The following is a 15,749-nucleotide window of genomic DNA, read 5'->3' on the forward strand; positions in this document are numbered from 1 at the left end:
GTATCGCCTTAAGCTTCAGAACCAAACAAGCCAAGGACACCAAGCTAGCGTAGAAATGTATCAAACCACAGGTGCAGAATTCCAGAATCATTTTGTAGAGTGCTATTGTCTTTTGTTGACCATGATACCTGTTAGACGTTTCTATCAATAATTAAGCATGCAACGCTTTCACCTTTGACAAGGTATATATATATTTCGCTGTCCGTTTCTGTACAAGTGGAAGTTCAGTTCACAGTTTATCAGAGTTGTCTGCACTTCCTCTCGATTGAGTGAATAAATGCTGTGCTTTGCTGCCAATTAAAGTTGTGTTTTCTTTTTTTTTATTCCGAGAACATTGTGGTAAACCAGCCAGGTGTTCGCCTCGCATTCCCCAGGCTGTCTCTGTGGGAGAGCTGCCTGTCGTGGATAAAATAGAGGCTAAGCAATCACAGGTAAGAAACTACCAAGCATTACGCTAAGTCTGTCTGTACAGTAATGAGCAGGTAAGATCCCACATTTATTACACAAAGAGGGGGTGTCAAACTTCGTACCTTGACATTTTATATTACACGATTCTTTGGCAGTCATAGCACAGAAACGGAGAAATGCAAGCATGAGTTTTTTTTTTTGTTCTAATAAATATGAATGTGTTTCTTTTTCGTTTACTGTGATGAATATGAATGTGTGATGATTCCTGGTATATGATGTTAGACGAGCTATTGTGAAATTCCCTTTGAGACAGAAAGTAAGAGACACTCCTGAGGAGGGGGGTGATCTGATGCACAGGCAATGATGAATTACCCAGGAGACAGCTCCTGGAAGGGACACTTCAGTCAGGAGTGAACCATTGGGCCCTACTGTACAGCCCAGAAGGAAGCTCTGGAATAGTAACCTCCTTTTTGGGGGTGATCTAGCAGGCACCATCGAAGGTATCCCAGCTGCCCCAGAGAACCAGAACCGGAATAGTGACGGGACTGGATCACAATTGTGTGAAGTGATAATAGCTATTATACAAGAATTGATGGTATGGCCCAGTGTTTCTCTGTGTTGCGCAACACACATTGTTAAGGAACCCAGTAGTTTTAGGCTATCCTCTCTGCTGGATGAGGGATCGTTACGCCGAATGGCTTCTGTAGCAGGTGTTAACAACGTCCAACCTGCTAGTCAAGCTGGCATTAAAGGCTGTCTTAGCACTACACAGCCTTTATGGTGTTGACAACAATGTATGAATAGTATGCTGTGGTTAGAGGTTGGTATCTCCATATATCTTTTCTTGGACAGTTTTAAAACATTGTACATGGTGTTTAGGATTCCATTGTGAAGTAAACTTTCTCTGTTCATTGTACCTCAAGGCTCATTAAAGAGGAAACTGAAAAGGTATACTAGCAATTTGTCAACAGCAATACGTCATCTATGATAATTTTCCTTTGTTAGTGGGGTGAGACATGGGGGTTTTATTTGGCACCTCTTTTGCTCTTTCCCTTTTATGTCGAACTTTGATTGTCTTCTAACTTTCCTAATCCAGTGACTAAATCAATCAGTATTTGTATAGCACACATCACCCTGGGGGGTATCCAGGCACTGTATAGCTAAACTCACAACACCATTAAGTGGTGGTACTGGATAGCTTGACTCTCTGGAGTGAAGCTAATACTCAGACTAGTCAATCATTTACAAGGCAATAGGTCTCGCATTTGCAAGAGTTGGGCCTATTGGCGTTGTAAATGACCAACCCCCAGATGCATCAAGAACCCATTTTGCTATTCCTTAATAGCGAAAAATAACGATTCGCTATTAAGGAATAGAAAAATGCAATGCATGAAGAAATCACAAAAAAAATAGCGATTTCTTAAAATTCCTTAATTGCGACTCGCAAATTGCGAGTCGCAATTAAGGAATACCTCCCCATTCATTCCTCCTGGCCTAGAGGCCCATAGGAATGAATGGGAAGACATTCTAAATTTGCGAATCGCAATTAGCGAATCGCAAATTGAGAATGTGACGTCAAGGGTGCAGGGGTGTACAATGGACACCCTGTTGCACCCCTGAAATTGATCTGTGCACATATGTTGCACACACACATGCCCTTAGGGCATGTGTGTGCGCAACATGAAACTTTGAAAAATGCACTTTAGTGCATTTTTCAAAGTTTTTGCAAATTACCATGAAGTTCAACTTCATGGTAATTTGCGAGCCCTATTAGCAGGTGGGGGAACAGAGCTGGCATTAGAGGGGGAAAGCAGCAAATGGGGGAGGCCATCACTGGGGCAAGGGAGAAGCACACGAGGAAGAAAGAACAATCGCTCGCCAGACACGCAGACATCCGCTGTTTATTTTTGCATCGCGCTTTCAAAAGTGAAAGCGAGATGCAAAAATAAACACACGGCGCCATGTCTCCTTTTTTGTCTGGCCCAATCAGAGAGCCGGACTGGCGCGTGCAAGGCAGTGTGACGAAGCTTCTGATAAGAAAGTTCGTCACGACAGCCGTAATGCAGGCGAGTCAGTCCGGGTGGGCCGGCCAAAAAAGCGAAAAGGAAGCACCCCAGAATTCTTATTTCCAATGGCAGCACACCGTTTAACAAACGGTGAGGGAAATCACATAGTGCACCACCGATGCGAGTGCGGGCCCGAGGCTCTCTCTGGGGAGGCCCGCTGACTCCGCAGGGGCTCCCAATCCCACGAGTCACACAAAGGCTGGCTGGGCTTTAGCCAATACTGCAGCAGCAGACAGGGAGCGGAGCTCAAACTGAGACTGACGAGTGCGGCTGCCGCCGGCTGAGCGGGAAAAAGATGCTCTCAGCTGGTTGCGGCAATTCCGCCCCTCCACCCATCCCCTGAGACAAACAGCAATGAGGCTGAGCACATACCCCCAGATGCATCAAAGTTATGTTTTGCGATTCCTTAATAGCGAATTTTAAGGATTCGCTATTAAAGACTTGCAAAAAGGGATGCATGTAGGAATCGCAATATTATTTGCGATTCCCACTGATTCCTAATTTGCGATTAGCTAATTGCTAATCGCAAATAAGGAATGGCTTTCCCATTCATTCCTATGGGCCTAAAGGCCCATAGGAATGAATGGGGAGTCATTCCTTATTTGCGATTAGCAATTAGCAAATCGCAAATGTGCCGCAATTTTAAGGGTGCCAGGGTGTCCAAAGAACACCCTGTTGCACCCCTGAAATGGTCATGTTCACTGGTGTTGCGCACACACATGTCCCAAGGACTTGTGTGTGTGTAACATACAACTTAGAAAAATGCACTAAAGTGCATATTTCTAAGTTTTTGCTATTTACCACGTAGTTTGACTTCGCGGTAAATAGCGGCCCCAGATTGCGAATTCGCAATCTAGGAATGGTTCATGCATTGCATTTATGGAATCGCAAATTGCGATTCCTTAAATGCAATCGCAATTTGAGAATTCGCAATTATTTGCAAATTCTTAAATTGCGAGTGCATGAACCCTCGATGCATCTCAAATGCCATTTTTGCGGGCGCAAACGGCCGAATTTTGCGATTCGCACCGTTTGTGCTAACAAAAATGCTTGATGCATCTACCTGATAGTCTCAGTCTGTACCGCATTTCACGAGTGGCATTGAGGTCCCTCTCCTTCCAGTTTCAGTCATAGGAGCATTCGCCGTTACTGCGATAAAAGCACGGTGCGCTGCTGTCCTAAATCTGCAGGAATAGCCAGTGGAGCCAAAGGAGTACTGTTACCGATCTGTCATTGTTGCACTACCGCCTTCATTTTTCTGACCTGCCCAGGACCAAAATGGTCCAACTCGGAGCTAGCCCTCAGGCACTCACGAGGGAAAGAGGACCAACATTGCGAAAATAACAAGCATTGAAAATGCAAAAGGTCTCGCCTTTTATTAAGTTAATGCCATTTGCTTTGCTATACATTACCATTAGCAAAGCAAATGGCTTTAACTTAATCAAAGGCGAGACCTATTGAATTTTCAATGCTTGTTTTTAAATATAGTGCCGAAGGTCTTCAGATGCACATCGCACATCCTTCTGCGTGAGTATAGGACTGCCGTCTAAACTTGCCCGTCGAATATCATTTCAAAACATTGAGCGCGGAATGTGTAAGACATAAATAACTCTCCTGCAGGAGTGACACATGGGTGGTGAAGCTGGATTCGACTGGAATCCAGGGAGAATAAATGCATTTAATAGCGTTGTCACATGGTACTGCAACTCAAAGTCTATTTGGAAAATCTAAAATATAGCAACTCTCGTGCGTTAGGGGGCTACAGATTCAATCCTGACTCTCAATCTTTGTGTGGAAATAAATGCCCCAGTGCACAGTCCATGAGACCTGCAGCTGCCGGTGTGCTCTCTAAATATCACAAACAGGGGTTTAAGTGGAATGAACAAACTGGGGGGGGGGGGGGGTCTATAAAAGGAGCGTGGCCAATGTAATTAAGGGAATGGCTTAAAACGCCTAAACTTAAAATCTGTGCTTAGTATAGTGAGCAGCCGACTGCTATTTCGCTGTTTCTGTCATTGCACAAAGGTATATAATACAACAAATAACATTACACCTACAACAAGCCAGGACTTGGCTTTGTCTGTGGTTGTTAGTTGCGTAAGATAAATAAGCAACAACTATGGCTTTGATGTATAGAATTCTGAAAGTGCTTGAGACTGTGCAATAACTACAACTAGTCTCATTGAAGTTGCATCAAAGGCAGTGAAGGGTGACTGCTGCAGAGCTGAGATTTTTTTTCACTCCGAGGGTGAGTACAAAAATAGATAGCCCGATAGGGACCCGTCTCAGCTGCCGCCAGTACCGGCAGGACCCGGCCCACTCAAAGACCAGACCATAAAGGCTCATTGAAAACCAAGAGAACCCAAGTCAGTTCGTTTTCTCTTCTACGAAAGCATCTATTGAGACGTAGTTTAATAAACCCAGTGTCCTCGATACAGGGAATCCAGTTGTAACTCTGCATCCATAGGCTTACATCGTGCATGGGTGCAGATGTTTGACTTTTGGAAATTCACAGAAGTTTCCAGAAGTACATCAGGGCTCCTTAATGATTGCCAGACATCAGCTCTTGTCAGGATACATTTCAGTTTTCTTCTTGAGTGAGATTGGTTCACAGTAAAGTTTCAGAACACACACAAGCTCTTGAGTTTATGGGTGTTTCCAAACTTTCCAGGACCTCCCGGTCCTTGAATGCCCACTCCCTGCCACCGGAATGGCGTTTACCTTTCCACGCTATTACAGCGTCTAGGAGTAATATTGTGCAAACGTAAAATCATTTACGTGTGCAAGATTATCTCTTGTGAATACATTGCTCCTGTGAATTGAGCCATTTCAGTATGCAAGTTGGCCATAGGGTTCCATTCTGAATACATCTGGAACATTATTCCACACCTGGACGAGCGATGCCACAGAGTTTAGCGATTCCAGGATGCACAGTTGCTGTATGGTTACAAGACCTCCTGAGGTGCGCTGAATTACCTTCGGAATTGGTGTTTCTGCAATGATTTTCGCAGATTTAGTGTTCATTCCATATGGCGTACCCCATGCTTTTGCCTCCAAAAAGTGCACGGAAAACAGTCCCCCGGGTGTGGTGTTTCCACATAACATGTTATTAAGATTCGGTTGGAAATTCCCATTTTAGCCCAAATCTAAATGATAAAATAGGAATGAAGGTCTCACATGCACAAATAAACGTTTTAATTCAGCTCCTATGTTAGGATTGCAGATCAAGTTTTGACTTTCTCATCAGCATCTGAATTTACATCTGGTTAGTGACGTTGTTGTAAATTATATTGATCGCTTTTTGGAAGGGCGCTAGATGACAAACAACTGTTACCTACTCGTTTATTGTTTTAATGTGATCGTTGGTATTGTTTTGAAGTATTTTGGATCTTATACCGAATCTTACATTTTCATCTGTGATATCAAGAATAAACTATTACCACTACTACTACATCTCCTCTGTAGAGGGGCACAGGGTCTTACTCGTGATAACACCGAGGCAAAGCTAAGTAGAAGCCGTTTGGACAGACCCGCACATGGTTGAAAGCAACAGGATTTATACTTATATAGAATATTACAGGGCCCTCAGCTTCTATCCCTTAAGTCAACAGTCGATAACTCATCAGAGGTTATTATAGTGTTGCTTGTTAAGGGTTGAGGGCTCTATCACCCTGGCATTTTCATTGTGTATCCCTCTACCTGGCACATTCCCTGTAGGGGCTACCTGAAACCCCTACCCAACATTGAGCTTCTCCTTTACGTTCATTATCTGAGCCAAACCCTCTTCAACTTGTAAAATCTGCTCTTAAATAACTTAATACCTTCAGTCAACCCAATTTCTCCAACATTTGTTCCAGACTAGACAGGACAAAGAGGCTGGGGCCGCCGTCTCTATGTGCGTGAAATCCTTAGGTAACCCACACTTGACCTCCTCTACTGCCCCTACAGCCCCCCATGGTACTAGCTTCTTCTGCTTTCTCCTTGTGGGTTTTACCCCAGAAGTTCGATTAGAAGACCCTCGTTTGTCAGTCTTGGATTCCAGCAAACACTTCGGCTCGTCCATCACCTCCGCATCAACATGGGGAAAGACCACAGCGATGGGTCCCTCAACACAGGATTCAACTCGAACCATGTCTCCCTCTCCTGCGGGCTGTGGTTGTGCAGGTTGGAGGCAAAACAACAGTTGATGGACAGAATGCAGAACAATGTCATACATTCACCCCAGTACAGAGATCTGGGCCTAAATCCATCGTTTTTTTGCACTCCACACCACCCCAGTTCAGACATGGCCATGGTGCAGATTGAGTCATTAGAGGGCCTCTCTTGCTTTCATCTGATACCTAAAACAGTCCAGGCAAAAGTGGCCAACTGGCCTTCCACCTGAATATTTTCCCCAGACAGGGACCCTACCGCGTTATTAAGAAATGTCAAGATTGTGTTCTGTTTCCTTGGCCTCTCTCCGTTGTACTGGGCTACTCTCCCTCCTGCTTTCCCATACTGCTACAACCCCACAGCATGAGAGAAAGATAACTCAACCTAAAGTACTGCCAACAGAGCCAAATCCGGGAAAAACTCAATGAGTTCTTTCTTCCCACACAAGACCAAGAGGGGTGGCCCAGCTCAACCTCATCTGGCCTGCGACGGGCAAAAACGGTAGGAGTGAGGTGCTAGTAAGCGCTAGGTGGGGGCGGGCACAGCAGTGTCGGCACCTCCAGGTGCAAGGTAGATGAAGTCCCTGATGTCAACCCGGTCTCGTGCCGACCGCATCGATTTCCCTGATCCATGTCCACGTCTTTTATGGCTACCTTGCAAGAGGGTTGATTAGACGGTGCGGCTCCTCCGCAGTGGCAGAGGCCCATCTCCCCACTGGCTCTGAGCCTGAAACGATTACGTACATCGTTTTATTTTTCATTTGCTAGCTCATTCAGAGTGTGGAAGGCCAGAGGCATGGGAGGTGCTATGTGCACTCTCTAAGTGCCGGCCAAACACATATGCACTCTCTAAGTGTGCATATGTGTTTGGCCGGCCATCTCAAGCCGGCCGAACCCACTTGCGCACTTAGGTTTCCCCTGCCCGCCCGCCTTAAACAGCCGGGCTGGAGAAACCCCACAGACTCACTGGTCTGAGTGGAGCGTCTTTTCATCGCGGTCAGACCAATCCCTGCGAGCAGCGTGGTGATTGCCCAGGGAGTCTGACCCAGTGAATGCTGGGAGCCTGGGCCAGTAGAAGAACGCGGAGGCATGAGGTGGGAGTTGGCTGCAGCGACAGGTAAGGTTTTATTTTTGAAATTTTTAAACCCCCTCGACCTGCCCCACCACCTCTTCATTGTGTCGGCCGCAACTGTGATTAGGCAGAGGTGGCGTGACATCATGAGGCACAAGAAAAAAAGTGAAAAAAGGCCTCACGTGGCTTTTGGGTGACCTCATTGGCTGAAGTACGCAGAATCTATTGTGTATGGCATTCTCTACCACAGCTCATAATGTCAACCTTCAGATGTCTCTGGCTGAAAAGCAAGGGAAGGTGTCTCCTATTCTTTAAGGCCAAGCTAGAGACTAACAACATACAAGCCTTTTTACCAGCGCAGTGTTTCATTTTTGCAGGAGCTCCGCACTGGCACTTATTTGGAAACACCTGCACTTGTTTATATGAGTACACCACATAGTAGCACTCTTGTCTATTGTTTGAGCACTACAAAAGGGGGTGGTGATGGACGGAGCATCTGAACCAATCAAACACTCACACCCAGTCAAAAGATCTGGGTTTAATCCATCACCGTTCTTTAGCCCACTCTGCCACCCCAGTTCAGACATGGCTAAATGCAAATCAGTCTGACCATGTGCCTCATGGGAACAGTCCAGCCCAAACTGCCAAGCCATGCCTTCCCTGGACCGGAAACAAGCTTCCGAGGACCGGTTTCTGGCATTACAGCCGTCTTCAGCTGGCTTGCTTGAATCCAGTGGCAAAGTGAGCAAGGGACTCACGTCTGAGCATACCCTGTTTGAGCACAGCACAAGTGTTTAGAAATTCAATGAATAAAAAAGTTCTAAAACGTATACTTTGATGTCATCCCTACAGCTTTTTTTGTCATAACTGTCATACTTGATTAAATGTGATAGTGTGTTATGCTGGCACTGCCATTGGGCAGCAGTGGCATTAGCTGTGGGCGGTGTCAGCTGAACTGGAAAGCCTTGGGCCCAGGTACTTATATTTTTCACACAAATTAAGCACTGTCGCCAGGGTGCCTTCTACCTCAAAGAAACATAAATGTGTGCAGTGTGTTAATCAGCAAATCTAAAGGGTGCTTGGGAGCTAGAATATGTCTTTAATTGATGGAGTCATTTAAGGCTTTGTGGCACCAAAGACGTTTTCTTTTTGAGAGGTAATGCAAGGGTGGCTATCGCTTGACATCTGGACTTTGGGCCTTCTAATGGGAACTGGAAAGGTGTGCGCTAAGTACAGTCTGGTTGCGTATTATTAAATATATATATTTCTAAAGCACCTGTTTTAGCTTAAACACTTCCCCTCTTTGCATGCTTTGCGGCAGTCTGTTTTATACTGCGTTTAATACTAGTTTAAAATAATGGTTTGCATATTCACGTGTTTTCAGTGGCAGCATGGGTCATCGTAGCACTATAAATACACCTGTCACTATTTCCCAGTGCACCTACTAAGATTCAGTTCTATGACTGTACGGTTACACAAACAGATTTTTAGTGATTACAAATGTAAATTCCCTACAGGCTTGTGAAAATAATTTCTTGTGATATCTATTGGCCGTACCTAAATCAACTGCCATACATATCTGTCACTCTGAGGTCGGTCTGCGTAACATTGTAGATATCATACAATCTGGTCCTTTATTACTATGGCACAAGATATGGAACTCCCCAGAAGCGATCTTTAATCAGGATGTTATTACGGATTGCTTAAAACTAGATAATGCACACTGTATCCCATGGTTGAGACATATCAAGGAAACGACAGTTGAATTTGGACACCCAGAGATGTTCTCAAGCCCAGATTGCATGGAGATTACCTCCAGGAAGCTACTCAAAAAGGAATATCTGTCTTATTTGGAAGATAAGCGCTGGTCTGCGGAGAAAGAAAAACATTCTGTTATGAAAAATCACATCATGTTGAGGTATCGGGTTCTGTCAGGCCTACATACTCTGCAAAAACACTCAAACACCATAGACGGAAATTGGCACGGAAACTGAAAATGCAAAGAGACAAGTTTATTAGGACCCCATGGGGTGGTGGTACACTCCTACAGCACCCTTCGGTAATGCAAGAAGTATCACACCGAACATCGGTGCGCGACCTCTTTTATACAGTTTAAAGGTAATAAAAAGATAGGCGGTACACATTTGAACAGTTTTAGGTACATATAAGGAAATTTTTGGCGCACAGCCAGCATGTGGGAGGAGCTTAATACCACTGGTCAGTTAGGGGAACATTCCTAAAGAGTGACCACTCTCTTAGTCCAGAGATCGTGTGTGCGCATGCGTGAAACTGACCATCGCTAAAAATAGCCTGTTGCTGGGCAAAGTGAAGGTTCATTGGCATGAAGGAAGGACAAAAGGACACTCTACCACGAGGCCGCATGTTCGTACAAAATGGAAGCCACAAAATACAAAATGGCCCCCGTACTTAAGTCAAGTTAATAAAAAGGTCGTGTAGCTGAGCTAAACGCTAACTCAGGTGCTGCCAAATTACGACAGACGGCCCTTTTAGCGTTTAGCTGAAGCTACCTCATAATGGAAATAATCCGGATGTTCACCCTCGACATCGATCATCATGATCCGCCTCACTTCGACATTACTCATTTGTACATTTTTAGCAATAGCTCGTTCGGATGGGATACAGGCCGTAATATATACAGAACATAGAGCAGGACCACATTGAATACATAAACAGCAAAAGAAGAATATTCCAATAATTGCACATAGAATCGTTAGCAGTTTCCAGCCCCATGTACTGAGCATAGTCCAAAACCAACCTGAAAAAGTCCAGGTACCATTATCAGTGTGAATTTCAGAGGCAATTTTGTGCAATTTGGAAATGGCATCATACACAGAAGGCGAATTGTCAGGGACATAGACGCAACAACTACTTCCGATGATACGACATGCCCCCCCACGATCAGCTAATACTACATCCAGAACCATTCGGTTCTGAAGCGTAACAATTCTAGTAATCTGGAGCTCTTCAGTTATATTCCCTAAAGCAGAAACAGTTTCATTAGCAACTGCCTCCACAACACGTGTTAGCCGCCTAATTTTCCTGCTGTTTAGAGCAGCGCCCACAAAAGAAAATAACCCTAAATTAAAATCCACATATTGTTGTAGGGAGGTGTTGGTTTGATCAACCCCATCAATGTCCAATGTCCTCTTAACTCTATTCAAAATAAAATCATGATATAATACAAAATCATTATGATACATAGGTGGGGCAATAAACACAGGGGGTAATACAAAGGATATGTAACATGTGCCTAACCATCCAAGAGGAAGACAATGATAACCTTTATTACCACAGATAAAATAAGTGTTTCGTGAGGCCACAAATGAAATACCATTGGGAGTATCAAAAGCAAGAGTAATAATGCATTCACTTCTCCCCACCGGAATGGTTCCCTTATTCCTAATACAGAGATCTGCTTTCGTGTCAATGACAGTAATTACATGTAAACTGGACATATTTGTTAGTCTCTGATTAGTGAAGATGCGAGGTGCAGATACATTGTCCGGTCGATATTCTTCCCACTCGAACTTAGTTCCTTCTGCTTGTGGATAGCCATCTCGATCATTATAGCAGACCTTGTTCAGTCGAAAAAGTAGTCTACCTTTTGTTGGCCATCTCAAAGTAAAGAGAAGAGTATACCAAGCATTGCATGACCCATTATGAGAGAAAGGAAGAGGAATAAGTGGGGTTCCTCCCTTCTTCTGATGCCCGGGTAACATCCCACATACCCAACAGTCGGACGTGTTGGTCATATTGTGCGTGTGATGCAATATCTGAATGAAACTATTATTCAAATAAGTCTGTCTATGTCTTTCTTAGTGATAGGGCAAAGTAAAATGAAAATGTTCAGATGGAATTGGAGTGGTAGGCAGTAAATAGTCCCGTGCAGGAAATAGTCTTTCTGTAGTCCAAGCTATTACTGCTATCACCACTATTGTCGCAACAAAAAGAACCGCACCCAAAAGTCTTCTGTTTCTCAGTGTCATAGGTGCCATGGTACAATGAACAGAAGTCTCAAGAAAGCAAACTAAAAAAAATAAAAATATGGTGCTGAGAACCGAGGCTGCCGTTGAGTTTTTCTCCGAGATTCAAGACGGGTGTCGCTACACTGGACAGAACTGATCCCCCCCCCCCTTGATATTCCCGGCTTCCGTTTCACAAACCTCGGAACGGTTACCAACCAGTCATGAAAAATACAAAAAAGATTATTTCCTTGGCCGCAGATTGTACTTCACTCCACCAGAAACAGTGTGGTCCGGGAAGGCTCCCTCCGACTCGTGAGGCGTAACAGCTGGACTTTTCACCGCATCCAAGATGTCTCTGTAGTCGGACAGCACAGTAGGGTTCACCAGATCCGGAGAGACACGTCGGCAGTGCGTTGAATGTATCCACCGCTTCTTATTCGTGACACGCACAGCCGTCCGCGTTGCCAGCAGCACTTGCTCAGGGCCACGCCACCTCGGCTCCAAGCTGCTGGATCTCTCAAACACCTTGATCATCACAAAGTCACCAGGATGAAGATTGTGAGCCTCTCCAATGGAATTGTCGGGGAGCGCTTCTCGAACCTGTTGATGAATAGAAGATAAATCATTTGTTAATCGTGCCAAATAATCGTTCATCATTATACAAGGCACATCATGTATCAAACGAGGCTTTGGAACTCCCCAAATATTCATCGGCCTTCCAAACACCACCTCATAGGGTGTGAGGCCAGTTCGAGAGTGTGGCACTGATCTAATAGACAATAATGCCAATGGCAAAGCGTCCGGCCATTTCAAAGACGTGGATGCCACGATCTTTGCTAGCTTCAGCTTCAGAGTCGCATTATACCTTTCTACTAGACCTGCTGACTGCGGGTGGAATACAGCGTGGAACTTTTGTCGTATTCCCAATCCTTTCAGGACATGCTCCACTATTTTCCCAACGAAATGAGGACCATTATCATTCCACAAAAATTTACAAACACCATAACGTGGGAAGTACTCTTTCAGTAACACCTTAGCTGTTGTTAATGCTGTATTATCCTTCGTGGGGTAGGCTTCAACCCATTTACTGAAAGCACACACCACCACTAGGACATACTTGAGGTTATTACAGCGCTCCAGCTGGATGTAATCCATTTGCAGTACTTCGAATGGTGCAGTAGGTGGAACGAACCCTCCTTTAGGAGTAGAGGTCCCTTTAGCAGGATTGTACTGTAGGCATATCAGACAGGTCTGTACTATTCTCCTAGCCGTGCTGGTAATCTCAGGATGCTCCCAAACTCGTGTAAGCAATTTAGTAATTGCAAGAGCTCCAATATGTGCCAGCCCATGTGCCATCTGAACCATTGCTTGCAAGTAAGCAGCAGGTAATTTCCATCTCTTCATGTCTTTGCTTCTCCAGCAACCCTCCTCATCCAACACTCCCTCTATTGCCCATGCTGCAAGCTCCGCTTCAGACGCTGATTTCTGTATGTCTAAAACTTCCTCTCTAGCATCATGCCATCGCTCGGCTTGCGATCTCACCACATACATAGGGGAGTCATTTTGCAACATGGCAGTTTCTCTCGCTATGCGGTCTGCAAAAGCGTTTCCTTGCCCTATTTTGTCTGTCACCTTTTTATGTGCACTACATTTTATTATCGCCACCTTCCTCGGGCATAATAGTGCATTCAGGAGATCACATACCAACTCTCCTTACATAATGTGTGTTCCATGTGAAGTCATAAACCCTCGTTCCCTCCAGAGTAGGCCAAAATCGTGCGCTACTCCAAAGGCGTAACGACTATCGGTATAGATATTCACACATAATCCAGCACTTAGCTCACATGCTTTCGTTAAGGCTATCAATTCAGCTGCTTGAGCCGATTTCTGCGGTATCCGTGCTGTTTCTACCACCGTCTTAAGTGTCGTGATCGCATAGGCCGCAGAAGCTGTGCCATCTGGCAATCTCACACATGATCCATCAACCCACAGTTCCCCATCTACATCTTGAAGGACTGGACTATTTAAGGCCCAGCGGTGCCAGGGGACAACACCTTAAAACCTTCGTGGGATACCTGTTCTGGCGCACTAAAGACAGAGACACGGGAGACTTCCTTCGGCGTCAAAGATCAGCGTTTATTACTGCAGGGAGGCAAAAGTCACAAGAAGTACAACAGAGTGTAGGTTCTGAGAGTCTGCCTCTCATTGCATATGTGGGTCGCTTCTTTTATACACGTATTCGACATTGGACAACATACGGACAAAAGGTTACAACTTAGTTCCCACAATAAACTTAAAAAGGGCTTTCTGAAACCCGGAACATAATTATAGTAACATTGCCGGTTCCCAACTGTAAAAGCACATTATCCTGCTGCTAGGCACATTCCAATCTAGTTGTAAAAGGACGAGAGTAGAGACAAGAACAGCTGCAAGGAAGTCAGACAACAGTAAAGAAAAGAGTTTGAGGGTAATATCGGAAGCATGATCACTGGATCAAAGGATTCGATCCTAGCACATGCACGGCTGAAACAGTAGACCGGCACGGCAAGATTACCCTCAAGCGGAGCCATCTGCCTATGCAGTGTCATTCCCCCGGTCATAAAAGACGCATGAAAGGAATATGCATCTTCCGTAAGGCTTGGGAACTAAAGGGTCACAAGGCGGACAGTTGCCTGCTCGCTGACTACGTGAGGGCAAGAAACAAAATGGATGCCGTATCTAAAATGGAACCCGAGGGTTCAGATGTAGAAACACGTAAATAAGGCGAACCCCGACAAGTAGTGTAGCGAAAACGCGTACACTTACTAAGCTCGTCATTTACGGTTCATAGATACCAAACTTGCCCATATTCGTTCATGCCTAGAACACCGTAACGATTCCCACGGAACCTCAGACGCTCCTTTTGCCCTCATGTAGGCAAGAACTAGTCGAAGTCAGAGTCGATCTCGATATTCATCAGATCATTCAGATGTTGCTGGAACATTATTCTATCCATTAATGTCTCTTTGGTAATAGATGGCCTTCTTATACACGTTGTAGCACACAGGCCACATAAGGCAGGACCACACTGCACACAAAGACAACATGTGAATAGAAACGTCACAACAACCCCTATAATCATCAGAATCTTCCAACCCCAAGTCGATATCAGACCCCAAAACCATCCTAGAAGCGTCCAATCTCCCTCGTCCACGTGTATGGACTCTGAGATTTTATGCAACTTGGAGATGGCTTGATAAACCGAGCGTTATCAGGTATGAAAATACAGCAGCTCGAATGGATGACCTTACACACACCACCTCTATCTGCTAGTACAATGTCTAGAACCATACGGTTCTGTAGCGTCATAAGCCTATCCGCTTGCAGCTCTGCTGTCAGGTTACCAAGGGCACTTGCAGTTATGTTAGCAGTCGACTCTACTACGCGAGTTAACTGCCTCAGATTCCTGCTATTGACCATAGGGCCCCAAAACGGTAGGAAACCCTTAAAGAAGTCTCCTGCTTCTTGACCGGCAGTATCTTCTTTACTAATGACACCTCTCACAACCCTGGTTTTGTGATAGTCTGAGGCAACAGTGAAAGTCGGAGGCAAGAGATTCGCGATATAGCAGGTACCCGAGAAGTCATGAGGTAACCACGTATATGCTCGATCATAACAAACAAAATAGGTACCCTTGGCAGTCAGGAAGACAGGGGAAGAGAGCATTGGTAGAACGTAAGTATCAACACAAGCACTCCTCCCAAGCTGAGCTCTCGGATTTCGGCCACGACCTTGCAGACAAAAGTGGCCTAGGTGAGGTACAATCCAGATTGGAGACGAGCTTTTGAGCTGCCTATCACCCACTGATGCACTATACTCAGCTTCACTAAGGTATTTATAGGCTTGTACTTCCTCCTCTGGGATAAGCGATGCATCAAATATATCTCTATCTAAATCAGCAATAGCTATCGCCAGAGACTTGTGGTACGGGCCAGGACCAAAGCTTGCTGAGCGTGGCTCTCGATGGGGGTAGGAATCTAGTGCACTACGGAACATGGTTTGGAATGCTCGAGCTGACCCTTGGGGG

At 45.1% G+C, this 15,749-nt stretch overlaps 1 protein-coding gene across 2 annotated transcripts in view; it reads left to right on the forward strand.

The window, feature by feature from the left end:
* The window catches only part of PPL (periplakin), a 465,062-nt gene that overhangs the window by 153,864 nt on the left and 295,449 nt on the right, over window positions 1-15,749 (forward strand). For both annotated transcript variants that reach the window (XM_078662907.1, XM_078662909.1), the window contains one exon: window positions 331-431. The gene's annotated coding sequence lies outside the window, so the exon portion shown is untranslated. The remainder of the gene's footprint in view (window positions 1-330; window positions 432-15,749) is intronic.

The sequence above is a fragment of the Lissotriton helveticus genome, chromosome 10 (assembly GCF_964261635.1).
Source record: "Lissotriton helveticus chromosome 10, aLisHel1.1, whole genome shotgun sequence".
Classification (NCBI taxonomy): Eukaryota; Metazoa; Chordata; class Amphibia; order Caudata; family Salamandridae; genus Lissotriton; species Lissotriton helveticus.